This window comes from Dipodomys merriami, unplaced genomic scaffold, assembly GCF_024711535.1.
Source record: "Dipodomys merriami isolate MVZ:Mamm:240054 unplaced genomic scaffold, mDipMer1.0.p SCAF_123, whole genome shotgun sequence".
In the NCBI taxonomy this organism is placed as follows: Eukaryota; Metazoa; Chordata; class Mammalia; order Rodentia; family Heteromyidae; genus Dipodomys; species Dipodomys merriami.
The window spans coordinates 352,223-375,729 of record NW_027202527.1 but is presented as its reverse complement, the minus strand read 5'-3'; the positions used below and the strand labels follow the sequence as shown (position 1 = coordinate 375,729).

At 42.7% G+C, this 23,507-nt stretch overlaps 1 pseudogene; it reads left to right on the top strand.

Moving 5' to 3' along the window:
* Positions 1-675: 675 nt before the first annotated feature.
* LOC138823788 (S-methyl-5'-thioadenosine phosphorylase-like) lies at positions 676-22,346 on the top strand (annotated as a pseudogene).
* The last annotated feature ends 1,161 nt before the right edge of the window (positions 22,347-23,507 follow it).

Below are 23,507 nucleotides of genomic sequence, written 5' to 3'. Positions count from 1 at the left end.
TGGCGCCTGGCTAACCATAAATGTCTCTTAAAGAAATCACAGGAGAGGGGGGACCAAGATGGCGACGGGGCAGTAGGGAAACGCCACAGCTCTCTCCAACCAAAAAGAGAGTTCGAGTTCCTACGCTTAATCTCCCCAAGAGACCTACAACAACAAAAAGACGAACACTCAGAGAAAAACCAAAGGCGGAGAATAACAAAAAAAGAAAGAGAGAAAAAGAAGAATTTCAAAACAGAGAAAAGCGAAGACCCCTCCCCCAACCTTTACTGGCCGCGCGGCAGTGCGCCAAGCCGCCGGCCAGCCGGCCCCGGCGGGGGCTGGGGGAGCCCCAGAGACACAGCAGAGACACAGGGGGCCGCTTTCAGAACATCAGGTACTGGTTTGCAGAACAGCAGATCGCCAGGAACAGAGAAACCTACCAGCCGGGAGTCTCCACGAGGATCCCACCCCCACCCCTCACTCTCCACCCGAGCAGAGAGGCTCCATCCCGCCAAAGCCGCTCGGGCATCAGCAGAGTGACAAAAGGACCTGCCAGCAGACCACCGGGCCCGCCTGATCGCAATTGCAACGATCCAGCACTCTCCACCCGAGCAGAGAGGTTCCATCCCGCCAAAGCCGCTCGGCGCCAGCAGTGCGACAAAGGGTCCTGTCTGCAAACCACCCGCCTGCCCGATCATGATCTCAACAACCCGGCGGGGTCACTCGGGCCCCAGAGGTACCGAGAAGAAGCTGCCTGAGCGTGGACACTCTTGACCCGACAGCTTCGACAGAGGCAGAGACAGAAAAGAATCACACAGAGCCACCACCGCCCAACCCAGCCCGGATTGCAACAACAACTGACGACCTACACCACACAGAAACAACCAGCTCCAGGGTGAGTACCCCACAGGGGAAGTGTATCCCTCAAGGGAGACCAGAGCTGGAGGGAATCCCCAAACCCTGACCTAGACTCCCTACCCCAGCACCCGGACCACAGGACCCACTAAAACTGGGAACTGTTTGAGAGCTCCACCAGCCCGTGGAGCACACTCAGCTGGCCAGGCTAGAGCAAGAGCACCCCTGGAAGGGAGCTTAAATGCCCAAGCCAGGAACAGCGCCCCTGGGTCAAGACTACCAACAGTAGAAGAAATTTGAACTGTGTCCCCCAGGCTGTATAACCTAGGTGGTATACACATCAGCACAGGCCTAACGAGTGCGCTCCAGGCTGCATAACCTAGGTGGTATACACATCAGCACAGGCCTAACAAGCGCGCTCCAGGCTGGGGCCAGAACCAGGCCCGGGGATCCGGTGCCTGAACAACACAACCAACTCCTCCCAATTGAAGTAAAAAGCTGAGCATACGCCTCAACAGAGGGGAGGAAACCAGGAAACAACACTCCCCCGGGAAGCACGCCTGTGACAACAAAAGACCTGGAGGCCCAGGACAAGAGAAGCCCAAACCCCACCAAAACTCCACCCATATACCCTAGACTGAGAATTGGGCAACACAGGCTGCCAGCACCTGATAGTAAGCAGGAGCTCAGACTGTTAAGGCGGCTCAGCAATAGAGTGATAGTCTTGGATGTATGAGGCCCTGGATCTGATTCCTCAGCATCACAAAAGCAAAAAGGGTCAGAAGTGGTGCTGTGGCTCAAACGGTAGGGTGCCAGCCTTGAGCTGAAAAGCTGAGGGACAGCACCCAAACCTAGAGTTCAAGCACACAACTAGCCCAAAACAAATAAACAAAAACACATCAGGAGCTCATAGCAGACTCCAGCATTTGGGAGAGTGCATCCAGAGCATCTGTTCTTCACAAGAGCACCCATAGGAGCAAACACAAGCAGTCTAGGCTGCTCAACCCTTCCAAAGGCGGGAACTGCCAGCAATCTACAGCAGAGAGCTGAGAATCCTAAGTAAGTCAGAATAGCAGCTGGAAATAAGCTCCCAACAGAACCCAGATCAGGCACAGACTCTCTCTACCAATACAGAATCAGCAACCAAGCAAAGAGAGACACACCAAAACAAAATTGAAGAGCAGTCTCCTGAACCTCCCTGCGAAAATCACAGAGAAAAATCACAAGGTTTACTACCACCCAGGACAGCAAGCCCACCTCAAAAGCCAGCAGCCACACAGGGGAGAGCCCCAGTGGGAGCAAAGCAGGAATGGAAGACAAAGGCTACTTCCAAGGGTTGCTGGAGGCAATGACTCAAGAAATAAAGTGAGAAATTGATCAGAAATTGAAAGAGCACAAGGATGAACTATCCAAAGAGATACAGGGTATCAAACAAGAGATGCATGCAAAAATAGAAGCTGCACGAACCTCAGTAAGAAGTGAGATAAATGCCAAATTAGAGGTAATGCATACCTCATTGAGAGGTGAGATCAGTACTCTGAGAACCAACATTGAATTCATAAAGGGATCCATTTCCTCCATGCAAACCACAATAGAAGCCACTGTCAACAGAGTGAATGAAATGGAAGGTAGGGTGTCAGATACAGAAGACAGAATACACCAACTGGACCAAAAAGTGGGAAAAAACACTCAAATTAAACCAAAGGGATATTCAAGAGCAAGCAGATAATGCTAAAAAATTTAACCTTCGCATAATTGGAGTGGATGAAGGTGAGGAATTCCAGAGCAAGGGAATGCAACACCTATTTAACAAGATAATCAATGAAAATTTTCCCCACCTCAAAAACGACCATCTTAACTACATCACAAAAGCTTATCGAACACCCAACAAGCAAGACCCCAGGAGAAACACTTCTAGACACATTATAGTAAAAATGATAGATCTGAATAATAAGGAAACAATCCTGCATGCAGCAAAAATGAAGAAGGAGCTATACTACAATGGGAAAAAAATAAGAATTACTGCAGATCTCTCCACACAAACAATGAATGCAAGAAAAGCCTAGGAAAGCACCATACGAGCCCTGAGAGCCAATAACTGCCAACCCAGACTGATCTACCCGGCAAAGCTAGCATTCACATTTGATGGAGAACTGAAAACTTTTAATAGCAAAGAAAAACTAAATGAATACATAAACATTAAGCCAGCATTACAAAGAATTCTAAGAGGGGGGACACAACCTGAAGAAAGCAACCAGGAACTGGGGCCTGCCCCAAACAGGCGTTACTCAAAGTCTAACTGAGCAAGCACAGGAGGAAAGGAAAAAAGAAAAACTTAGGAAAACAGAATGGCAGAGACAACAATGCATCTCTCTATACTTTCTCTTAATATAAATGGGCTGAATTCGCCAATTAAAAGAAAACGAACTGAGGACTGGATAAGAAAACAAGACCCATCCATCTGTTGCCTTCAGGAGACCCACCTCTCAGCCAAACATACAAACAAACTCAGAGTGAAGGGGTGGAAAAGGATCTACCAATCAAACGCCCCCAGTAAGAAAGCAGGTGTAGCTATCCTGATATCTGACAAAATAAACTTCTCATTAAAATCAGTACAGAAAGACAAGGACGGACACTACATATTAATAAAGGGAACAATCCAAGAGGAGGATATAACCATCATCAACTTATATGCCCCAAATATTGGTGCACCCAGATATGTCAAACAAATGCTCTCAAACTTACAGAATAAAATAGATCCCAATACGATAATACTAGGAGACTTTAACACACCACTCTCACCAAAGGACAGGTCTACCAACCAGAGGATTGGCAAAGAAGCTACCGAATTAAGAGAGGCCATACTGCAAGCAGAATTAACTGACATCTACCCAGTACTTTACCCTAAAACAACACAGTACACATTCTTCTCAGCAGCTCACGGAACTTTCTCCAAAATAGACCATATCATAGTTCATGCAAGGAACTTAAGCAAATACAAAGGGATCGACATAATCCCCTGTATCCTATCTGACCACAGTGGAATCAAGCTAGCTCTCAATAACAAAGCATACCGCAGATATTTCTCCAATACATGGAAATTGAACAGCACACTCCTTAACAATGCCTGGATAACAGAAGAGATCAGAGAAGAAATAAAGCATTTCCTACAATTCAATGAAAATGAAAACACCTCACAAAGAAACTTGTGGCACACAGCAAAAGCAGTCCTGAGGGGCAAATTTATTGCCCTCAGTGCCCACATCAAGAGAATGGAGACAGACCAAGTAAATAATCTCATGTTGCAATTAAAACAGCTAGAAAAACAGGAAAAAATGGGACCTAAAGCTACTAGAAGAAGCCAGATAACCAAATTAAAAGCAGAGATTAACCAATTAGAAAATCAGAAAACCATAACCAAAATAAACCAAACAAAAAGCTGGTTCTTTGAAAAAATAAACAAAATTGATGGCCCATTGGCTAGATTAATTAAAAAAAGAAGAGAGGAAACCCATATTAATAGGATTAGGGATGCCACGGGAAACATCACAACATGTACCCAAGATATCCAAACAATTCTAACAGACTACTTTCAAAAGCTATACTCTCTAAAGGAAGAAAATTGGGCAGAAATGGATGCATTTTTAGAGAAATACAAGTTGCCCAAACTGAGCAAAGAAGAAGTTAACCAATTAAATAAGCCAATATCCTATAATGAGATACAGGAAGCTATCAAAAGTCTTCCAACAAAAAAAAAGCCCAGGACCAGATGGATTCACAGCAGAATTCTATAAGACCTTTAAACAAGAACTAATACCCATACTCCTCAAGCTCTTCAGAGAAACAGAGAAGGAAGGAGCTATCCCAAACTCATTCTAGGAAGCCAATATCACACTCATCCCCAAACCAGGCAAAGACCCAACCAAAAAGGAGAATTACAGGCCAATCTCCTTGATGAACACAGATGCAAAGATCCTTAACAAGATTCTAGCTAACAGAATCCAGAAACACATAAAAAAAATAATTCACTATGACCAGGTAGGCTTCATCCCAGAGACACAGGGATGGTTTAACATACGTAAGTCAATAAATGTAATCCAACATATCAACAGAGCCAAGGTCAAGAATCACATGATTATCGCCACAGATGCAGAAAAGGCCTTTGACAAAATTCAACATTCATTCATGCTAAAAGCTCTGGAGAAAATAGGAATAGAAGGAACATTTCTAAAAACAATAAAAGCCATTTATGACAGACCAATAGCCAATATTATACTTAATGGGGAAAAGCTGCAACCAATTCTCCTAAAATCAGGAACAAGGCAAGGATGCCCACTGTCTCCACTCCTCTTCAATATAGTCCTAGAACCCTTAGCCAGGGCAATAAGGCAAGAAAAAGACATTAAAGGGATCCGCATAGGGAAAGAAGAAGTTAAACTATACTTTTTGCAGATGACATGATACTATACCTCCACGATCCCAAAAACTCCATCCCCAAACTCTTAGAAATCATAAATCACTTCGGCAAAATAGCAGGATACAAAATAAACCCACAAAAATCAGTTGCCTTCCTATACACTGATAATGTACAGGAAGAGAGGGAAATAAAGGGAGCAACCCCATTCACAATAACCTCCCGAAAAATAAAATATTTAGGAATTAACCTAACCAAAGATGTAAAAGAACTATTTAATGAGAACTATAAAAAGTTAAAGAAAGAAATTGCAGAAGACACTAGGAAATGGAAAAACCTCCCATGCTCCTGGATAGGCCGACTTAATATAGTAAAGATGGTAATACTTCCAAAACTAATATACAAATTCAACGCAATTCCTATTAAAATCCCAATGGCGTACATCACTGAAATACAGAAAACAGTCCAAAAATTCATATGGAACAACAAAAGACCTAGAATAGCCAAAACAATTCTAGGGGATAAAGACAATATGGGAGGGCTATCCATGCCGAACTTCAAACTCTACTACAGAGCTATAATAACAAAGACAGCATGGTACTGGCACAAAAACAGACCTGAAGACCAATGGAACAGAATAGAAGATCCAGAAATAAACCCACAGGCCTACAGCCAGCTGATATTCGACAAAGGAGCCAAAGACATACAATGGAAGAAACACAGCCTCTTCAACCGCTGGTGCTGGGAAAACTGGGCAGCCACATGCAGAAAACTAAAAATGGACCCCAGCCTATCACCATGCACCAACATCAACTCAAAATGGATTAAAGACCTTAACATTAAACCTGAATCTCTGAAACTACTGCAGGACAGAGTAGGAGAGACACTTGAACTAATAGGCACAGGAAGGAACTTCCTGAACAGAGTCCCAGGGTCACAACAAGTTGGAGAGAGACTCGACAAATGGGACTACCTTAAAATAAAAAGCTTCTGCACAGATAAAGCTATCGCAACCAAGCTAGAAAGACAACCAACTAATTGGGAAAAAATATTTACCAGCAATATATCAGACAAGGGGTTAACATCCTGTATATACAGGGAACTCAAGAAACTAATCCCTCCCAAACCCAACAAACCAATTACTAAATGGGCAAGGGAACTAAAGAGGGACTTCTCAAATGAAGAAATAAAAATGGCAAAGAAACACATGAGGAAATGTTCATCATCCCTGGTGGTGAAGGAAATGCAAATAAAGACAACCCTGAGATACCACCTTACCCCAGTCAGAATGTCCCACATCCACAAATCAGCAAACGACAAATGCTGGAGGGGATGTGGAGAACGAGGAACGCTATTACACTGCTGGTGGGAATGTACACTCATACAACCACTTTGGAAAGCAGTCTGGAGGGTCCTTAGAAAGCTAAAGATTGACCTCCCTTACGACCCAGTCATACCACTTCTAGGCATCTACCCTGAACAACAGGAACCAATATACAAGGACACGTGCACCTCCATGTTTATTGCAGCACTGTTCGCAATAGCTAGGATATGGAAACAACCTAGATGCCCCACCACAGATGAATGGATCCAAAAATTGTGGTATCTATACACAATGGAATATTATGCAGCCATTAGAAATGACAAAATAATGGCATTTGCAGGGAAATGGATGGAGCTAGAAGGAATCATGTTGAGCGAGGTAAGCCAAGAACGAAGAGACAAACAGTACATGGTCTCCCTGACAAGTGGATGCTAAATCCAAAATGTTAAGTGATACGACAAAACTAACAGGACTTAAGAAACAAAGAACTCCCACTCATCTGGTTGAACCACTACTAAATATCCCCATGCTGCTGATCACATATATGGTATATAACATGTGAGCACCGTTATATATTACAGACTGTGATAGACAATTTGCTCCAGGAAAGTTAGAATGAACTTGTGACTTTAAATGAGCATCATTATTCCACAATACTGTGAATTTCCGGAAATTAAGTAATCACTTAATCACAATCAAAAAAAAAAAAAAAAAGAACCTTGGGGAAGGGAGGGAGGGAGGGGATGGTAGGGGAAAAACAACGGAGGGGGTAACAATGTTCAAGAGGAAGTGGAAGTGTACTCATTACCTCACTCATGTAACTGTAACCCTCTGTATAGTATCTTTACAATAAAAAAAAAAAAAAGAAATCACAGGAGACACCTTTAAGATTAGCACAACGGCCAAAAGGACAAGCACGACCCATCCCTGACCCCGGGACTTCTCACCCTTGCTTCTGCGAAGTTTTTTCATTCTTTCCCTTCCCCTGTCCCTTCGGGTATATAAACCCTGCCTCACTTTAATAAAGCAGACCTTGACGCTACTCAGAGTGGCTGTGTCTTTCTTAATGCTCTTGGTCTCGATTCTCTCTCCCCCTCTTGGTTTTCAGGTGGTGCCCCCTCGGTTCCCCCACTAAATTACCTGGCCTGCTGGACGGGTCAAGTGGCGCCCAACGTGGGGCCCGAGACGCGGTAACTTACTGACAGCGGACAAACAAGGAGCTCCTGACGCAAGGTAGAGACGGCCGGACTGCATCGCTCGTGCACCGGAAAGGTCTCGGGGTAAGCATTGCTGTCGATTGACCATGGGAAGTAGTCTGTCTAAAGAAGGTCTTTTCATTAAGGAAATGAAAAAGAGTATCAGGGAGAGAGGAATTAGAGTTAAGAAAAAGGACTTGCATAAATTTTTTTGTTTTGTGGAAGAGAAATGTCAATGGTTAGTGTTACATGGTCCAGGAATTCACCCTCTTACCTGGAATAAGGTAGGAAGGGACATTAACAAACTCCTCAGAGACGGAGAAGAGGTTCCTGAAGCCTTTTTTAGTTTTTATGGGGTCATCAGGGACATCTTAAAAGATTTGGAGGGAGATGGACGATTTTCCCATCTCTTAGCCCTTGCGGATGACCTCTTTACTTGTCCCCCCGCAGAACATGAGCCTTGCTCTAAGGTCAGTTCGCCAACCACCCCTTTAAAAAATGAAACTAATTTGGAAAAAAGGAACATCAGGCCTGGATGAGGCTGCCACTGGCACAGCTTCGCCCTCCCCATCCCTTATTGATGAGCCTATCCCCACTAAGTTGCCCCCCCCCTTTATTGAGGCCACCTCCTCCAAATAAATCATTAAAAAATAAGGCACTCTATCCTGTAATTCATCAAAATGTCCCTGACGATGATCGGCTTGACCCCTCACAGCAGGCCAGCCTCGAGACGGAGGCTGCCAGATATGAGGAGGAAAAATACAGGTCCCGCCCTCAATATCAGTCCCAAGCTTTTATAGCAGACCGGGAACATCCCAGACAACTCCACTGGCCCTCTCCACCTCCATATGGGCCATGTACCCCCAATGTTCCAAGCGCCCCCCAAATAATTTAGTTCCTCTTACCCAGATTCCAGGGGTAAAAGGACTCTTAAAAACTAAAGACTCCCTGTTAAGACAGGTCTCCTCTTTAAAAGATGTCCTTTCCATAAAAAGGGAATTAAGAGATCCCACCCAGCAAATACAGGAATTACAGACTGACCTTACAGGAGAAGCTGGCTTTGTTTTGCCCCGTGTGGGTTCCTTACCCAGAGCACAGGCCAGGCCAAGGATAAGTAAATGTAATAAGACACCAACCTCAGTGTCACTCTCTTTTCCAGTAATGACCAGTTCTGGTACTCAGGGGAATCAGGCAGACACCACTCAGGGTGATAACTCAGAGGATGAAGATGCTGAACAAGGGACCTCAGCCTCTGAGGGAGAGGGGGAGGAATTAGAGCAGGAACGAGGGGGAGGTAATGTGGGCCAGGCCATATATAAAAAATTAAAAATTAAACACCTAAAAGACTTACACTCAGCAGTAAAAAATTATGGTATTAATGCACCCTTCACCCTTTCTATACTTGAAGGACTGGGCCAAGGAGGCAGCCTGCTGCCTCACGAGTGGGTTAAAGTGGTTCAGTCAGTCCTGACTAGAAGCCAGTTCTTAACCTGGAAGGCTGAATTTATAGATAAGGCAGAGGCTCAGGCTATCATAAACAAAAAAATGTTCAGATGGCCATTACCATCTGAAGTTGCCTTTTCTGTTTGCAGTCCTTCGACTGCCGCGCAGCGCCTGTCTGTTTTCCTCTGTTTCTGCTTAGTGTTAATTGTCTCTGTTGTCTGTCTTGTTGTCCTTAAAGGGAAGGGGCAACAACTAACAACCCCCTTAAGTCTGACTTTAGATCACTGGAGAAAAGTTACAACCCGAGCCCAGATTGTCAGGTTTTAGGTACCTGCTTGTTTGTCAATTATAAAATTGCCACTGACCACCTGCGAGTGGCCCCAGTTATATCTCAGCCTTGGGCCTTGGTTCAAGGGGTCTGAGCATGGGGGAGAACCTGTCAGTCTGAGGGGACGGCCGCTAGGGATTTTTTTTCCCTTGCCCCAAGATGACTGGGAATTCTCCTCCACCTTGGAAGGCCCCTGGGTCAATGCTTGCAGGAATAAAAAAAAAAAAAAATCCTCCGGAGGTGAGTAGGGGTGTTGAGTCCCCTAGTAAGTAAATGGTGGTGAGATGTCGCCCCATTCACTGAGACGTGATTTTGTCTTTGTGGCCACTTGTTTGTCTTGTTTAGTGTGTGTGTTCGTTTTATGTTTTCTGAAGTAGGGAAGATTTGGGTGAGTGTGGCAGGCTCACTCAGCAGACTCTGGATTCAGCTTGCTGAATGAGAACAGCACAGAGATTCAAAAGACTAGTGAATTGCCTTGCTAGATAAGCAAGCTCTGGGAAAATGAAGCCCAACAAAGGTACCTGGTTTAAAAGAAATACTGTCTAAAATTTTTGTTTAAAAAATTTAAAAGGTGTACGTACAACTGATTTTGATTTTTGCACGCTTTAAGATCTGTGTGAGTGTTTTGAGTGTGTCTGTGAACGTGTTCAAAGATAAAAATTGTCAGCATGCTGTAACAATTGAGTGAGTTTAAATTTAAAAATTCAAAAGATTATGAGGTTTGGACATTACCAAAAATTTTAAAGAATCTTCACATTGTTTTAAATGGCTTTGTTAGAATTCTTTAACTTGCAAATTAAAAAATCTGGTATTTAAAAACTAATATTTTAAAATGCATAAGACAGTTTATACTGTAATCAAGTTGCCTGGCTTAACAAAAATGCATTGGCTGTTTGGGATCTAGTTCCCTTGGCTAAAATTTGGGGATAAGTATTAAAAATTTAAATGTAAAGGTTAGTTTAACCCTGTCAAAGATGTTACTTGTTCTGTCTGTCTAAAAACTGTGTATTTCATTCAAGAACCAAGAGATAAAAAAGGAAAAACTTAGAAACCAACAGAAGACCTGTCTTTAGGGGTGAGGGTTGAACAAGCAGAAGTACAGTTCAGCTGGTCATGCATGGTGGGACAGGCCCTGGGAGGAGTCCACGCATGGTAAAAGAGGGCAAGCTGGCACAAACGCAGTTCATCTAACCCTAAAGAGTCAGATTGGGTGTGTGCCCATTCCATAGAAGGGGCTGAGTGGCCCATCTTTGTTCTCTCTTTTCTCTGCAGATAGACCCTGAAAACATGGTGGTTAAAATGAGTGATGTGATTATCTGATTAGTATTGCTAAAACTTTCTCTTGGATGTGTTAACATTAAAATTAAAAAGGCCTTAAAAAGAGGGTTGAAAAGTTATTTGTATAATGTGACTTGCTTTTAATGTTTTACAATTAGGATGTTTTTAAAAGTTATAAGGTGTTAAGTCTAGCTTCGTGGTATAGTGATGGTGACTGTAATTCTTGCATTAAGGAAAAATTGTCATTTGAGTTTAAAAATCTTAATGTGTGTCTGTTTTAAAACAAGCAACCAAGAGGCAATGAGTGACACTTGGCCTCAAGATTTCAAGGGATCTTTTCAAAATGCAAATAAAAACTAAAGTATAAAATAGTAAAGGTGATTAATAAGAGGTCTTAAAAAATTAAAAATGGATTTTTGGATATAAAGTTTAACTGTAAAATTGTTCTTAACATTTGCCTCGAAGTGCACAAAAAAAGAATTAGGATTACCAAAATAACTGCTATTCTAGTTTGCTCTTATAGGTTTTTTAAGTTTCCAGCAAGCCCAGAGCAAAGCACAGAGGATTCTTAAAAGTTGTCAGATGTAACTTTGACTCTTAATAAGTTTCAGGTAAGAGCATGCTTAAAAGCTACTTCTATGTTGACCACCTTGTTGCTTTTAATTGGAGTAAAATGGCCTTTTGTAAGACTCATTGATCTGCAAACTGGTTCAAAGCCAGCCCGGGCACAAAAAGGTTCCTGTGAGACTGTCACCTCTATTCAGCCAGCAGAGTACTAGCCCTGGACTAAAGAGTCGGGGGACAGTACTCAAGCTCCAAGCTCGAGACTCACAGTGGCATAGTACTAGCCCTGGACTGAAGAGTTAGGGGACAGCATTCAAGCCCCGAGTCTGGGACTCAAAGTGGCAGAGTGCTAGCCTTAAGCTGTAGAGCTGAGGGACAGTGCTCAAGCCCCAAGTTCAAGTCCAGCCAACAGCTAAAGGAAAATGCCAATGAGGCATTTATCCCAATGTGGAGAAGACACTCCTGGGACAAAACATTGAAGGAGCTTGGATGGCAGAAATGTCAGATCCTAGAGTCATTTGTGCGTGGCCCTTCAAAACTGGTCAGAGCCGGGAGGTCATGGGAAGAGTTTGTAAGCATGCCTAATGTCCATGACTATCTACCTTGTAAGGGACAGGAACTTGCCAGTCCTCTGTGATAGTAATAAAAACCTAATGTTATAAAATGTGGGGGATAGTTTAAATCTCAACCCCTTTATGTGCCAAAAAGCTCTAATTGGCAGCTCTAATTGAGCTGACACTAGTTACATGAAGTTCATCTGCTCAGGAAAAAGTTTGTAAACCTGAGAGTATGTTTCTATTGATATCATTGATATCTGTCTAAAGGCCTGCAAAGGTAACTTAGGCATTATTTGGGATCATTAGAGATCACATTCCTAAGCCATCTAGGAAGATGCTTTTGCAAACCAGAGTGCTGAACAAGCTACACTGCTGTAGCCGGGGAAAAGGTCTGTGCAGTTGTCAAAAGTTAAATATTGTTCTTAATGACATCTAACCCTGATAGCCTCTTTGTAAAATAGGCTAAAGTTATAGGTTCCTGGGTAGGTAAGATCAACGCCCCTAAAGTCAGCTTGAAGAAGTTACAGAAGATGGACCTTCACCCTTCTACCCCCATTTTTAAGATCAAGAGTCCAGAGTCAGAAATTTTGGAGAAATGAGGCAAAATAGATGAAAAAAAAAAAAAGGCATAAAGAATAGTGTTAATTGTTGTAGGTGTTCAAGGTGTGGAGACTGCATCTGTCAGAGATGGCTACAAGACTAAGCCTTTTGAGCCTTCTGTGTCTATTTACAAAAATATCTGGTTAGTAAAAAGAGTTGTGATTTTGGTAAATTGTCCTGGGCTATTGTTTAAAGATCTTAAAAACCAGCAGGATCAAAGCCTGCCAAGCCTATGCAATGTATCCTTAACCAGTCTGTGTAGGAATTTACAGCCCAGCATGAGGTGTGACAGTCCCTTGGAGCCACTGAGAGACCCTGCTGCTGCTGCTGCTGCTGCTGCTGCTGCTGCTGCATACCCTGATGGGTAAAGTTCAAGGCAGGCCTGACAGCCACCTGGAGAAACTCCTGCCTGATTCCATCACCTGAGTCTGCTTCCTGGTTGACTGCTGCTAAATCTAAGATCTTGTGGGACATTCTTTTGGGTGATATCCAGAAACCCTCTCTTCCCACAGTGGGTACTGGGGACAAGGATATCACTGGCTTGCTTGCCTTAGGCACTTCAGTGCATAGTGACTGAAAATCCACTCTATGGTCACAGCCTAGTTTGTCTCTGGCATTGTAATAACCTGAATGTATTATCAATGAAGGTAATACTCTTAGCCTTAAAATCTAGCAAGCTTCTGCATCACAGTGGTGCCTTAAGGCTGTTCTAAGATAAAGGTTCCACAAGCCAAAGGAAAATTGGGCAGTTTTTAAACTCCAGCCACAAAGATGCTCAAGGAATTGTAAAAAAAAAAAAAAAAAAAAGGTAGTAAAGAAAGCCTTGGAAAGGGAATTGGGAAAATTTAAAAAGTAAGGATTGTCTTTAAGACAAACCTCAAAAAGTTTAAGTACGTAGCAGATGGTATGAGTATGTCTTAAAATTGGAGCTTACAAGTAAAGCTGGTATAAAATTAAGTTAACTACGATACACGAGTCAGGACTGGTGAAAAAAAATGTAAGGGGCTCTGGTACTGTTAATTTTGTTACAATCGGACCTTGTATACTCAACAGACTGGTGTCTTTTGTAAAAGAAAAAGATCAGCGCAGTCCGTTTATTAGTTCTGAGATCCAAATACCAAGCATTGAGAACAACTGACACCCCACAAGATAATATAGAGACACCCCTACGACTGAGATAAGAACCCCCTAAATTTTAAGATTAAAATTAGCCCAAAGAAAAAAGGGGGAATAAAAGATTAAAAATTAGAGTTACATTTTACAATTGCTAACTGCTGGTTTTGCTTCTGTAAACTTGCTTGCGCTAGCACTGACCCTTCCCCTCCCTGGAGATATATAAAAAGTTTCGGAGTCTAGATGTCAGCCCTGGGACAAGCTCTGTAGTCGTAAATAAAGGGCTAACAAGTAAATTCCCCAAATGGCCAAATGGGACCTAAGATAAGGAACAAAGTATGTTCCTCTACATTCCTGTGTAAAAATTCCCGATTTAGGGAAGATAAGGGCCATTTGATGAGCCCAGCAGACTAGGCCAAGTGTTAATCAATCACAAGCCTGTAACACTGTAGATTCCCTAACCCTTATCTCCCAGAGTGACTACCTCAGTTTGATCATCCATGCTAATTGTTTTATTGCAAAGAGTGTTATAAACTTCCCCAGGCAGTAATGACATTGATGTTGGGATATCCTCCTTTTCCCTGTGCAACAATGTTATTAATGTTTCTGTCTCCCTATGCTCACAACAGAGCCAGGTTTTTGTTTGTGGCAATAATATGGCCTACACTGTACTTCCCCAAAATTGGACAGGGCTCTGTATTCCAGCTATTTTGCTCCCAGACATTGACTTGATTTCCGGAGATGAGCCAGTACCCATTCCTGCCTTTGATTATTTTGTTCCCCAACATAAAAGGGTGGTACAATTTATTCCCCTACTGATAGGACTTGGAGTGGCTGGTGCTTTAGGCACTGGGACTGCAGGATTAGCCACTGCTGTCTCCTCATACTCCAAGCTTTCACAACAATTAGCTGATGCTATTACTAAAGTTTATCAATCTGTTAAAGATCTTCAGGATCAGTTAGATTCATTAGCTGAGGTGGTTTTACAAAATCGCAGAGGTTTAGATCTTTTAACTGCTGACAGAGGTGGCATTTGCTTAACTTTACAGGAAAAGTGCTGTTTTTATGCCAATAAGTCTGGCATTGTAAGAGATCGAGTTAAAAAACATCCAATGACGGGAGTATTATGGAGCTTACCCTGGATAGCACTACATACAGAGGCCGTACAGGCTGGCTTAACAAGGCATGTAGCCAGTAGCCTAAGACAGGATTTTTTCTCATAACCTACCTTTGGAAAATTTGTTGATAAAACAGGTGAATGGCTTACCACAACCCAGGGGAAAACATCCCCCCCCCCAAGGATGATGCCTTTTCTCTTACAGATGCAGCTAGAACACCAGACTTGGACCTTCCTGTTTGAATTTATTAAATAACATATTAATCTCTGGTCTTCTAAGCCCATACAGGTTCATCACCATCACCTCGATATGGCAGACTAAGGCATTGAGATCGAGCGTTTACCCTAGGCTTTTAATTAGTGCTTTGCCGTGAGCTTGTTCCAGTGGGAAACAGCCCCCGTTTTCTTTTTCTTATTTAGAAAATCTTTCTTCTTATTCATAACTTCTGACCATTCAATGGGCAAGACCTGTTGCCATAAGGGATAGGTTCGCCCCTCCTCCTATAGGCCCCTCCGCTTGGGGGAGGATGCACATATGGGAGGAAGAAGAAATGCTCTAATTAAGGGTGCATGTAGGACTGCAGGGGGATGGATCTGCGAGATCCCAAAACCTAAGACCCCTGAGTGGCAAGCTCTGGTGCATGACGGTTGGCATGCATACCCACGAGCCGTCTCCTCAAAAAACATGCCAAGGCCTGTAAAATTCCCCTCCCCGAGTGAGGATGCTCTCTCGGGAGCGGAGAAAAACCCTGGGCCCTTAGAGGAACAGAGCCTCTGTCACCCCCTTAAAAAGAGCAGCCAACAATTGATGGCCAATTTTCTAAATAAGAAAGGGGGATTTGTTGGGAGCCAAGAAAGTGTATGGAAAGATAAGATTCCTCCAGCCCTAAGCAAACTACATTTGGCTAACCATAAATATTCCTCCAGCCCTAAGCAGACAACATTTGACTAACCATAAACATTTCTCTTATCTCCAGCCCTAAGCAAATGGCGCCTGGCTAACCATAAATATTTCTTAGAAAGACTAGCACAACGGCCAAAGGAAAAGCATGACCCATCCCTGACCCCGGGACTTCTCACCCTTGCTTCTGCAAAGTTTTTTCATTCTTTCCCTTCCCCTGTCCCTTCGGGTATATAAACCCTACCCTGAGCTCAATAAAGCAGACCTTGACGTGACTCAGACTGACTTTGTCTTTCTTTATGCGCTTGGTCTCATTTCTCTCTCACCCCCATGGTTCTTAGGAGGTGCCTCCTCGAGCCTAACGAATAACTGAACCTGCTGGACAGGTCAGAAATAAAAGAGAAAGAGAGGGAGAAAAGGAGGGAGGGAAAGAGGGAGTGCAAAAAAAGAGAGATAAAAGTACATAAAGAAAGATACAAGAGTGGCTCATGCCTGAAAACCTAGCTACTCAGAAGGATGAGATCTGAGGATTGTGGTTCAAAGGCATCCTGGGCAAGTAAATCCATGAGACTGTTACTTCCAACTAATTACCAAAAGGTCAGAAGCAGAGATGTGGCTCAAGAAGTCTAACATTAGTATTAAGGGAAAAAACTCAGGAACATGACCCATGTCTTGAGTTCAACCCTAGGAAAGGTTTATTTTAAAAAGAGAGGAAGGAAGGAAAGAAAGAAAACAGTAAGGGGAAGAAGGAAAAATAAGGTGAAACACATGAGAGAAAATGGTAGAAATAGATAAATAAGTAAAAGGTACCATCCAAAAGTTATAATCCAAAAATTCCTTTTCCTCAATGTATTTCTGTTTATAAAAGCATTTAAAAGTTGAAAAATGGGAAATAAGGCAAAATAAATGAATGTATGGAAACAAAGAAAGAAGAAAAATAAAGAAATAATATAAGAAGTAATTAGTGATTCTGAAAACAATGAAACACAGAGAGGGAGATAGGCAAGGAGGGAGGGAGAAAAGAAAAAGTGAAAAAATCATACGGAAGAGAAATTACTAAGAGGAGAATGGTTGTAGAAGATAGCTAAGGAAGGAAGGAAAGAAGAAAGAAGAAAGGTAGGCTTGAAATAGACAAGATGGGAAGCAAAAGGAAAAAGGCACAACAAAGGAAAGAAGAAAGAGAAAGAAAGAAGAAAAGAAGAAAGAAAGACCAAGAAAGGGAGATAGGAAGGCAGGAAGAAAGGAAGGAAAAGTGGGAGGGAGAGAAAGAAGGAGGGAAGAAGGGAAAGGGAAAGAAAAAAGGAGGAAGGAAAGGAGGAAGAACATAAGGGAGGAAGTAAGTTGCAAAGAAAAGAGGAAGATGGAAAGGACAAAAGAAGGAAGAAAGAAAGTGAAAGAAGAAAGAGATAGACAGAAAGAAAGAGAGAAAGAAAGAAAGAAAGAAAAAAAGAAAGAAAGAAAGAAAGAAAGAAAGAAAGAAAGAGAGAGAGAAAGAAAGAAAGGGTGAGAATTGGAATAGAAATGAAAAAAGTGGGCTGGTAAGGTGGCTCAGTGGTAGAGGGCTTGCCTTGCTTGAGTCCCTGGGTTCCATTCCTCAGCACCAGATAAGCAGAAAAAAACTGGAAGTGGTGCTGTGACTCAAGTGGTAGAATGCTACTAGCCTTGAGCCCTTCAGAGCTGAGGGACAGCACCCTGGCCCAGAGTTAAGCCCAATGACCGACCCTCCCCCCCAAAAAAGTGGAAAAAGTTAAGGAGAATATAAAGAAAGGCAATAGCAAATAAGGATTTAAGAAAGGATGGAAGGAATGAAGAAATCAAATGTTAATAAAGAGAAAGCAAGCAAGCAAGCAAAAAAGGAAGGAAGGAAGGAAGGAAGAAGGAAAGAGAGGAAAGAAGAAAGAAAGAAAGAACAAAAAGATAAGAAGCCCATGCCTCCAGGTGAGTGTGATCAATGGGCCTTGGGAACAACATTGAGTTATGAGAACAAAACAGATCCCCATCATTTGAGACCTTAAAGGGTTATAAAAGATTTGTATCATCCTGTCTATATTTCCATCCATCCTTTCCTTCTCCTTGCTTCTTTTCTACCTGCCTTACTTAGATCTTTCCATCAACCTCCTTATTATTATTATCTTTTTTTTTTTTTTTTACTATTTACCATTTCATCTTCTTTCCTGCGCTCTTTTTTATACCATCCTGTTTTCTCTGCTTAAGGCTTCTTGATTATGCCAAAAGGAAACAGAATGGCCAGGGGCCATTGCAAGTGCAATGGTTCATTGCAAGTGCAAGTGCCTAGGTTCATTCTGATGGAAGGGGGTCTTCTGAAGGAAGGTATAAGAGTTAGTGTCCAGAAAGAATCTAGTGTTAGGAACTGACAGAAGCAGCTGATGTGAGCTGCAGGGGGGCTCAATGGGATTGCCAAGAAGCCAACAATTGCCAACAACTGCCAACAATTTAGGCATATGAGGGTATGAGATATGTCACAGGGGGCATTATTTACTTTAAGGGATTATTGGGCTGGTGAGCATAGCTGGGGACCCTGTTACTCATAATCCAATCACTCTTTCCCACTTTGTGAAGGCTAGTCTACTCTCCATAGGGGCTTGTGTTGTTATAGTAATATTGCAAAAGTATACGTGTATACCCTACTGGCTAGGAGATATCTATAGGGGCTGCTAGTGAGACCCGAGTTTGGGTTGGTCCTCAGAGCACCCATTGAGGGGGGTCATATGTTTAAATATGTCTATAGTCCATTCAATATTGGCTGGTTTTCTGAAATTCTCTGGACTGAGGTACCAGTTACTTCAGTGGCTTCAAATTCTGGCTGAAAATGGCCTGATGATATAATCCTCCTGGTACCTTAATATGAGCTGCAAAGTACTGATCCAGTACTTGAGAGCAGAGGCAGATCCAGCATGCAGGAGCCACAGTAGAGTATGACTTGAGGAGTAGGGTCATGGGTAGTTTACATTCTGAAAGCTTAAAAAAAGATTAATTAGACTTTTCCAGAAAACCACACAGACATCCAGGTACAGAGAACAAAGAAAGGTTTATTGTTGTGAAAGGGGTCCAGCAAGATTCCTTCTCACAAGGGAGAAGTGAGAAGCAGCACTGGCTATTGTCTGGGGTGACTTATATAACCTAGGAGACTTAGGAGGGCCTAGAAGGAGGTAGGAGGCAGAGACCCCACTGTGGATGTGTGGACCAGGGGCTTCATCATGGTGGACTAGGATTTATGGTGGCTAACCAACTAGTAGATAAGGGTTCTGCAATTGCCCAGACCTGAAGGTCACTCTAAAGGGCTCTTGTTGCCTTATATGGTGGTAGCTGCCCTGAGAAGTGCCATCCCAAGGTAAAGGGGGTTGGAAGTTGATTATTTACTGCCTTTATTACATGGGCCTAATGTTGTTTAATAAGGAAGCATACTAAGCTGTGGAGAAGAAGGGAAGGAGTGGAGTAAGGGAGCTCATTTCACTAACACAGGAGGTCATGGAAAGTTTGTAAACATGCCTATCACTCATGTTGGTCTAAACTTGTCAGTCATCTGTGATAGTGGGCAGTAAAAGCTAAGGCTGTAAAATGTAAAAATAATTTAAATCCCAAACCCCCTGTATCTGCTCAAAGTACTAATTGGCAGTAACTTTTGAGTTGTCACCAACTACATAAATTCATTTGTCAAAAAAGTTGTAGAGCTGAGATTATGTCCTTATCAAGATCTGTCTAAAGGCCTCTACAGGTAGGCATTATTGGAGCCACTAAATGTCAAGTTCCTCTGCCAGCCAAAAACACTTTTACAAATCAGGGTGTTAAACAGGCTATGCTGTTGTAGCCCCAGAAAAGGCCTGTACATTTGTTAAAGGTTAAATGTTGTATATAAGCCACTGAACAGACTGCCCAGAGGCAAGGGGTGGTACTTAGAGTGCCAATTAGTGGCAGATTAAAAACAACTACTGTTTCATTTTTTTAAAAAAACCCTGACAAGTAATTGTTAGTTAATTGTTAACAAGTTATAGGGAACCTCAATTGCAAGGATCTTCTTGTTGCTTTAATTGGAAATAAAAAGGGCTTTTGTAACAAAGACTCCTTTTGCCACAGTTCAAAGCCATATAAGCACTAAGAATCTAAAACTTCATCTCTCAGCTAATCAACACAGAGCAAGGCTGAAGGCAAGGCTTGAGACTCACCTCTAAGTATCAAGCAGAAGGCTAAAAGTGGCATTGTGACTCTAAGTCTTAGAGCACTAGCCTCAAGCAAAAGTGCTCAGGGACAGTGACCAAGCCTTGAGCCCAAACCCAGTAAATGGCAATTGGGACAAGCTATCCCAGCAACAGATGCTGAGAACCCCCCAGGACAAAGTCAGTCCTGACATCAGAAAGCCATGGAGAGCAGTAGAGGAGTTGACATCCTAAATGTTGTCACTTTATGTTCGCCCTATCAAAATTAATCAGAGCTGGGAGATCAAGAGAAATAGTTGCTTGCTCACCTAATGTCCATACCTGTTACCTGTTCTAACTGGACAGAAAGTTAACAGTCTTGTCTTTGTTATCTGCTATTTGCATCTAATATTACTCTCTGATTGGTACTCCCAACAAGTCTGTTATGTTTTCCTCTACCCAGTTACCCAAAAGACCCTAGACACCCTCTTTCTGCCTTCCTACCCTGAGTCCATTTATTCCTCCTTCCCTGTAATAGGTTGTAACTGGGCTTATACTCCAAATGGAACATTTCTGGCCCATGGCCAATGTTAACTGACCTTGTCACCTTGTTGACTTTTTGACTGATCTGTTGCCAGCTTTTTGCTTGATCTTTCCAAAAGTCTCTTTCAACAGGATTACATCTCCCCACTTAGGAACAAGTGGTATTTGTTCCTATAGGCAACCAGAGACACTTACACAGACCCAACACAGACCCAGACTCTAAAATCCCCAGCTCCAGGGAATCCTTGATGCTCCCAGGCCAGCAGGAAGCAGCCAAATGAGCCCATGACACCCATTGGATCTAGTACCTTTAAATATCTCTGCTACCTCCTCTTCAGATTGCTATTATCCTAAAGCAGGAAAAATCTTACTCCCCCTTTTTCAGGATGCCATGAGTCAGGTACCATGCTATGTCTCCAATCAGACAGAAAAGGCAATTTCAGGTCTTTGATAGCCCATTCTGGAATCAATCCTTTCTCTTGGGGTACTAACATTTTTTTTTTTGCTTTTTATTAATTGTGTCTTACATTTTAAATAACTGTTGTCAAAAAGGAGGACCTTTACCAACCATTGTCAAGCAGAAGCTTCTTGGATGGTACCAGGCCAAGCAACAAAACAAAGATTGCTGACTACTTCACCCCTTTATAGCATGAAGTAGCTCCAGAAGAAATGATCTTTACACATAGCCCCCAGCCTGGTACCACCTATTTTTATTAAACAGAGTGGGGAATGTATTATGCTCACCTTTGGTCCTCAACTCCACCCAGACCTGTGCCTCTCCCAGCCCTGGAGTTCCCACTATACAGTTGGCCTCTCCCTCTCTCCGCCCAGATCCACCTGGGCTCCCATCCACCTCACTTCCAACCCTCAGATCCCTCCTGTTACTTGGATAATGATGGAGGCCATGTGCTACCTTTTGGGGGGAAATATGGCTCCTCTAATAAACCTTATAATAATATTTCTCCTGTTCCTGCCTGCCTCTTCATGGTCCCCTGGGATGGATGTGATGGATCCCTTCAGGATTGACACTCAAAAATTGTGCTTCATGGGAGTTAGGGCCGGCCCTGGGACTCTTTGCCAAGGGCTCTCCTCGCCGCAGCTGCCTGGCTGCCCACCGATGCCGGGTCCGCTCGGAGCCCCGCGCTCTGTGCGGACATGGCCTCGAGCCCTGCGCCCGTGAAGATTGGAATAATTGGTGGAACAGGCCCGGATGACCCAGAAATTTTAGAAGGAAGAACTGAGAAATATGTGGATACTCCATTTAGCAAGCCATCTGATTCCTTGATTTTGGGGAAGATAAAAAACGTTGATTGTGTCCTTCTTGCAAGACATGGAAGGCAGCACACTATCATACCTTCAAAAGTAAACTACCAGGCAAACATCTGAGCTTTGAAGGAAGAGGGTTGTACTCATATCATAGTGAGCACAGCTTGTGACTCTCTGAGAGAGGAGATTCAGCCTGGTAATATCGTCGTTATTGATCAGTTCAGGACCTTGATAAGGCCTCAGACCTTCTATGATGGGAGTCATTAAGGAGTGTGTCATATTCCAATGGCTGAGCCATTTTGCCCCAAAACAAGAGAGGTCCTCATAGAGACTTCTAAGAAGCGAGGACTTCAATGCCACTCAAAGGGGACAATGGTCACTATTGAGGAGCCTCGTTTTAGCTTTCGAGCAGAAAGCGTCATGTTCCGCACCTGGGGGGCAGATGTCATCAATATGACCACAGTACCAGAGGTGGTTCTTGCTAAGGAGGCTGGGATTTGCTATGCAAGCATCGCCATGCGACAGATTACCATTGCTGGAAGGAGCATGAAGAAGCAGTTTCAGTGGACCATGTTTTAAAGACCCTGAACGAAAATGCCAATAAAGCTAAAAGTTTACTGTTTACTACCATACCTCAGATAGGGTCCATGGTCAGAAACTCTCTGTAACCTAAAGAACATGGCCCAGTTTTCTGTTTTATTACCAAGACATTAAAAGAAAGTATGACTGCCCCCAGAAAAGAAGACTTTCTGCTATTAGTCATTTTGAGAGTTATAGGTGAAGAACAGGGGAAAGACATGCCCTTGCCTATATCAGAAGAAGAATGTGGTAAGAAAGAAAAGACATTGAATGTATTACAAACTCCACTGAAAAGACTGACATTCGTTCAGGATGCAGAAAAGAAGCAAATGACCAATGAGCAGAGAAAACTTTACATTTTAGGAAAAAACCAAAGATCCCATTTCACTCGCTCCCCCCCCCCCCATTAAATTTGCAACAAAAAATTGGGGACAATATCCAGTGTTCTTTGTTACCAGGGATAATGAGAAAGAAAATAGGGCTCAGGCTGCTTGTTTTGATATGATTGTAAGTTGGAACAGTCTTCTTGGAGGTCAGTTTATCAAAATACATCAGATACTTGACAGTACTTATGCACTTTGTTGGATATTTCTAGGAACTTCTCTAAAAATTATCAGATACATGCAAAGAACTTTGTATAAAGAAGGATGTTAAATAGTGTTGCTTCTAATAGCAGATACTCAAAATAATCTGAATATCCAACAGTTGTAGGTAAGTTGAGGTTTAGTTATAATTACGCTGTGAAACAATCAACTGAAGATCATATTTTCTTTTTTCTTTTTCTTTTATTGTGAATATACTGTACAGAGTGATTACATTTCTTATCAAGTATTGTAGCCTCCTCCTTTGTTTCCTCTTCCCATCCCTTCCCATCCTCCCCACAACCTCCACCCAATCCTCCTCCTCCCCACCCCCGAAGTTGTAAAGTTCATTTTCGACATAACAATGCGTACATCTCATTGTTGCAATGGGTCCACCTGTATCCCTATTTCAACAATTTGTTTTTCCCCTTCCCCTCCACAAATTATACAGACATAAAATAAAGTGAAAGCAGGGGTTACACTGTGGGGGAGGGACATATAAAGCAACAAAGAAATAATCTTATAAATGTGTTAGAACAATCGCATGAGAGAAAAAAAAAACATTTGAATACATATCTTATGAAGATCGTATTTTCACATAGTAATGTCCTAAGGAAATTGTTCTAAAGTAGGAAATTTTTAAAAAAAAATAACAAATTTTACAGTACTAGTTTTATCTTAAAAATGCTGTGTTGAAGCCGGCACCAGGGCTCAG